The 6051-nt window shown below is 38.5% G+C and overlaps 1 long non-coding RNA gene across 1 annotated transcript; it reads right to left on the bottom strand.

The window, feature by feature from the left end:
• Positions 1 to 209: 209 nt before the first annotated feature.
• On the bottom strand, positions 210 to 4116 carry LOC131246579 (uncharacterized). Its single transcript, XR_009171443.1, has 4 exons — positions 3872 to 4116; positions 3049 to 3223; positions 1474 to 1566; positions 210 to 314 (listed from the first exon to the last, which is right to left on the bottom strand). It is a non-coding gene; the product is annotated as an uncharacterized LOC131246579 (long non-coding RNA).
• Between the last annotated feature and the right edge of the window lie 1935 nt (positions 4117 to 6051).

A 6051-nucleotide genomic window follows, 5' to 3' on the forward strand; every position in this document is an offset into this window, starting at 1 on the left:
CCGAATTTAATAATAGCTACGGTTGTCAGATTACCAGCTACAGTCAATATCCGTAGCTATTGCATACATTTAAAAAAAAATTATAATCATTCATTCGTTCAATTACCACCTGCATAATCATTTATTCATTCATTTAATTACAATCAATCATTCAATAATGAATCAATTACAATTCTTCATTCAATCAATTACAATTACAATAATGCTGAAAATACAAATCTTGGTGAGTCTGTTTGCACATCCAACAGCTATACCGATAACTTCTCCTGTGCGGCTTCTATAATTATTTGAGGGCGAACCACCACTAGAGGACTCTGCAACATAAAAACAAAGAATCAGTCAATTGAAGAAGGATGAAAATTAAATGCAAGGAAAACGTAAAACTAGGATGGTTGAGAACTTAGAGAAACATGTATGGCTGACATTAACGGCCCGAAAGTTGCTTGAAATGGAATGGACAGCTGGTTCCACACCTAGGCCTTACGTTATCACTGTTCTACCTAATGTATTCTTACTTCCAAAACTTCAGCCTAGTGTTAATTAATTAATTTTTTTTTTATCTTTTCATTTTCATTATTATTTTGTGAAATATTTTCCAACAGCCACGCAATCCACATCCTAACACCACCAAGTTACTTGTTGTAATGGACACCATGCAAACCACATCCCTTAAATTGTGAACCTTATGTGGATACAACACAGGTTTGTATCAATCTGGTTTCCTAGAGTCTTTCCTAATAACAAAAGTACCTCCACTTTTCTAATTCCCTCTTTGTACCTCTTCCATGGTCCTCATGGCATGGTTTTACCAGCTTAAGAATGAGCATTCTACTTTGAAGATAATAGAGTTTATTGATACACAATGATTGTCAAATCTAGGGTGAAGGGTGCAAATCATCAGACCAATTACCATGGTCGATGTCGACCTCTCTTCATAGGGATGCTTGTCTCTATTGTACCTTCTAATCCTGCTCTATTAACTAAGTTTCATAAAGCAGTTGAACCATTGGAGGAAGATGGAGACAGGTCTAATCCTAAAGAAATTGATGTTTGTATCAACTAGAATATGAAGCATTTCAACATCCAAATCTAAAGAGTGATCATTTCTTCATTTTCTGCATGGTATAAAGAAAATTCAGCAAGAACAGTTTTGAGTGTCGCATTGCTCTTAATTTAAAGTTCTCTGTGTTCATTTCCTTCGACATGTGTGTGATGCCCACTTCTTCCAAAACTATCAAGATGGTTCAAAGTGGGCCGAAGGTGCATATACGGTCAGATTTGCATCTACCATAAGATTTGGTTCCAAGTTGTAGCCAAGTCATGCTATTAATCATCCAGTTGCATGCCAAAAGTCTAATAAAATCCTTATAATGTGGGGACCACCTAAAGTGACGCCTAGCATGGAATGCCAAATGCTTGCCTAAAACAAAAACAAAAACAAAAAATAAAATAAAATAAAATTGAGAAACCAACCTTGATTGGACATTGGGATAAATGTTTGCAGCTCTGGCATTGTAGCCTCAGCACAAGCTCCGGCATTCCTCTTCACTTGATATCTTCATATCCCTACAAATGAGAGGTAGATTTTAGAAGAGATTAGATATATGTCGAGAGAGGTTCTTCCTTTCATGTAGCATGTAGATATATTTCAACATATTTATACATGGGCATGAAATTGTGTCCACTGCCAAAAGTCCATAGGCAAAGGAGTCAATGAAGCTTATTTTGCACTCATCTTTCTAGAAGAGAACCCGAGTCGAAGCCAACAACTTGCAAGGATGATTTTAACATGAAAGATATTTGTTCATCTCCAGCAAAATGTATTCAAAATAATCCAATTGGAATGAAGGATGAAAATGTTTTTTTTTTTAAATTTTATTTAACACAAACTCACACTCACACCCACACCACATGGGAAATCAATCTCATGACCTCCCAGTTAAACATCTTAAAATAATAAATAAATAAACAAACAACTATATTGCAGTCGTGGCTCCTGACAAACAGAATTCTAGATATTAAATAATCAGCAGCTACTTTAAATGCCAGATAAATCAAACTCACAAGTACATGTCTAGAAAAATCAGAGTCAAGATTTGTTGTTGAAACCCTCACTCTACCATTATCGGTATAACATGAAATGTCAAGAAACTACATGCGAACAGTGTTTCCTTCACAGCGTCAATGGGCCAACATGACATACTTGTAAGAGATCCTAGGTGGGCATCAACATTCATTGGAGATAAATAAAAAAAAATTAAAAAAAAAAAAGAAAGTAAGAAAGAAAGAAAATAAGATCGTGTGCAAATCATGCATACACATAACAAAAATGTCTAGAAATGCTTCAAAGCAATGAATTATTAAAACTGAAATTGCACATCATTCAGTTCAACTTTTAAGACAATATCATTGAGAAATTAAAAAAATAAAACCTAATCAGAAATTGGAAAGGTCCCAGATGAGAACTCTGTAAGTATTAGTTGCACATAAACTGTGTGCCATTTTTTCATAGCTAAGCATTTGCCTTCATTCAAGATTAGAGCCTCTTCATTCACAAACATTTTTTGAAAGTTGGGGAAGCAGACAAAACTGAAGCATTCCATTTGCCTTCTTTCTTCAAGTGTTAATGGCATTCTCATGCAACATGGGCTATATAATGATTGATGACCATAAACAGTGCCAATTTCCAGTTGGAGAAGCAAACAAAACAATCAATTAAAAATTTAAGTGCTTTCTGGACGTGATTGGTTGCCAGCTGGAAAGAAACTCCCAACCGCTGAAATGCATAGCATCAGTCATTAAACAACCCCTGTGACTCCCTTTGGAACCTCACACACAGCACCGACTGGTCTATTGTACCACTTGCAACATTGATATGCCACGAGTTTCATATTTACACTTGAAATTGAAGTATAGGATGATATACAATGCAAATATGTTAACTATTTGGAGTATCTTTGTATCCTAACTATAAGAAGGAGAACAAATGATGTGTCTTAGCTGAAAAATGTAGAATAGATGAGCCCACATCAAGAGAAATAAAAATACTTTCATTTCTTACCGGACTTGGAACAGGATGGATCACAGCAATAGGGACCTCAAACTGTGGAATATCATCAACGAAGGGCTCATTTTTGGGTTGTTCACCAAGTGTGGACCACCATGAATAGTAGCCAATATCACATTATTTTGAACCAAACACTACTCCGGCCAATATCTTTACCTGCAACACATTTATAAAATCAGCAATTTCATTTTATTTAACAAAATCCAACCCATTTAAAAAAGTACACGATCCGTTTATAAAATCCAACCCATTTCTCTTCACTGCAGGTATGATATAAAAACAACAGATGGACCAAAACAATTTGGAACTTGAAACTATTCTAGACCATCCAATTTTATTTTATTTTTTTAGAAAATGTATGGTCTACATGACAATTAACTAGCTTGAAATGAAATACACTATTGGTTCCCCCTGATACATGGCTTGGGTGTCCCATGAATACCAGCATTGATGTGTGTGACCTGGTGCTATAAACATCAATGTCTAAGTTAGTTAACAAGCACTCACATTTATGGGATCTAGACCATTCATATGTTTGGCCACACACAAAGAACCACACCGATCTAATGATCCTAGATTAATCGAATTAAGGTTCCATGAAGATTTTGGATGAGATATGAATAATGTTTAAAGTCCAGGATCGAGTGTGTATGTATGTTGTATGACAGCAAATCCATTTAAAAATTTTGATAACCACTCGACCTTAATCGAGTTATTTGGATTTGGAGAGAAACAAAAAGAAAACAAAATGGCTAAGCTAGTTTTTCCCAATATTTGTGTATTCATCCCACTTATTTTCCTTACCCAAGAAAATGTGAGGATATCTGCAGTTTCATGACGACCCGTCAATCTTCTTTCATTACCCTCTCCATATGCAGAAATGTGTTCCTGTGTCGCAAGCCTAGCTTCTCGATGGCTTTCTTAATCACATTAATTCCTCCATCATCTCTCATCGACTTGGTGCTGACAGACAAAAAATAATAATAATAAATAAGAGAGAGAGAGAAATAAGGAGAAGAAGATTGGATGGATGTGTTAATGTTTAGACTACTTGTGAGACTTGTATCCTAGCGCCTATACCATTCCATAGGCTCCTGCGGTCCTCCCGATCTAATTCTGGCGACCTGCGATGCATAGATAGCATTTGCATGCGACCTTGAGTGTCATCCTGTAATTTCGAGTCGGCTTGACCTAAGACCTATGTCATTGCGACCGCATCGTCGCTGCAGTTCCAATGCCGCATCTCGTATGACAATCCGAGATATACATCAAAAGATGTAGGCTGCGCTTTATTTGAACCTTGATCACATTTGTGGGACCCACCTATGGCATGGCACGCCACCCTATGCATGCATGACATCATCATCCTCATAATTTTCTACCCACCTATGGCTAGTTTAGACCCCTAGCCACCTATAGCTAGTTTAGACCCCTAACCACCTATAGCTAGTCTAGACCCCTAATCCCTCCCTTACATTCATTATGACATGCATTTATTACTCTCTCTCTCTCTCTCTTATCTCTCTCCCTCCCTCTTTCTTTCTTATTTCCTAACAAGAGAGAGAGCTCCCAACGTCCATTAGAGCTCTCCATTTCCAACCCTTTTGTAAGCTCTCCACCCCTAAATCCAACCCTCTAAAATCAATCTCAACCATCGAATCTTGTTCCTTTGGAGCTCTAGATCACATTGGTGGAAGAAGGAGTCCAAGATCTAAGGTGGGTGCTTCTCTCTCTCTTTTCATTTTTGTGTGATGTGTGGCCCACTTAGAATGGACCCCACTTTGATATATGTCTTATCCAAACCATCCAAGTCTTGTGAACTCTACCTTATGGATGATGAGAAAGCACTATCAGACCTATTAGGTAGGCCACATTCATGTGAGACCCTACTTAATAAAGTGTGGGCCGCATACAGGTGGGACCACCATGATACTGGGTTTATCCATGCCGTCCAGCATCCAGGGACGCTGGACGTGAAGCTGGCTAACATGGAGGGCGTGAACTGGCATGGGTGTGAACTGGCAAGCTAACCCAAATATATAAATATAATATATATACATAACATAGGTGAGATTTTAGACTTTTGGGTGGGCCATTCATACAGGCCCTACCTTGATATGTTAATTTAATCCAAGCTGCCCATTTCATTCCCCAGATTATTTTGGGCGTTGAACCAAAAAATGAAATGAATCTGATATTCTGACGGGCCATACCATAAAAAATAGTATTTTCTACCATTGAAAATCCACCATAATATTTATATATATTCAAAATACCCCAAACTTGGACTCGTTCAGACTGTCTCGAGCCATGGAATGTAATGGATGGAGTGGATTTACCTGATGCGGGCCCCATGTATGAAAAACCCTGAAAATTCAAATTTAAAAAAAAAAAGCAGAGAGCAGCAGCAGCGCCTGCTGCTGCTGACACTCCTGAGGACGGGCAGGACGTCCTGTGCTGTGGACGGACGGACAAGGGTCTCAACTGTGGGCCCCACTGTGATGTGAGTAGAACATCTACACCGTGCATGTGGTAGGCCTCTTAGGGAAGTGGGCCCTACCCAAAAAATCAACTGTGTTTGGAGCTCAAGTGGCCCACGTCACAGGCAACAGTGTGATTGAACGTCTGCCTTTAAAACCCCCCCTTTTTGGGCATCCAGAAGTTTTGAATTAACATGAAATTTGTTCTCCCTCTTCATCTGGGTCTACGTGACCTTATGAACGGACTGGATGGCATTTAATCATTATGGTGGGCCCCACGTGGGACCCACAGTGATGTACGTATTTTATTCCTACCGTCCAGGTGGACGGTGGAACCACCGTGATGCTTGTGTTTTATTAATTCCGTCCAGCTGCTGCTGGATGGCTAGTGGACCCCACCAACGACGTTGGGATCACCCCGCGTGTGGGCTGATGTGTGTACGTGTGTGTGTATATATATTATATTGTATATATCATATCTATTATATATAGATTTTTTTATAT

The sequence above is a fragment of the Magnolia sinica genome, chromosome 5 (genome assembly GCF_029962835.1).
Source record: "Magnolia sinica isolate HGM2019 chromosome 5, MsV1, whole genome shotgun sequence".
Classification (NCBI taxonomy): Eukaryota; Viridiplantae; Streptophyta; class Magnoliopsida; order Magnoliales; family Magnoliaceae; genus Magnolia; species Magnolia sinica.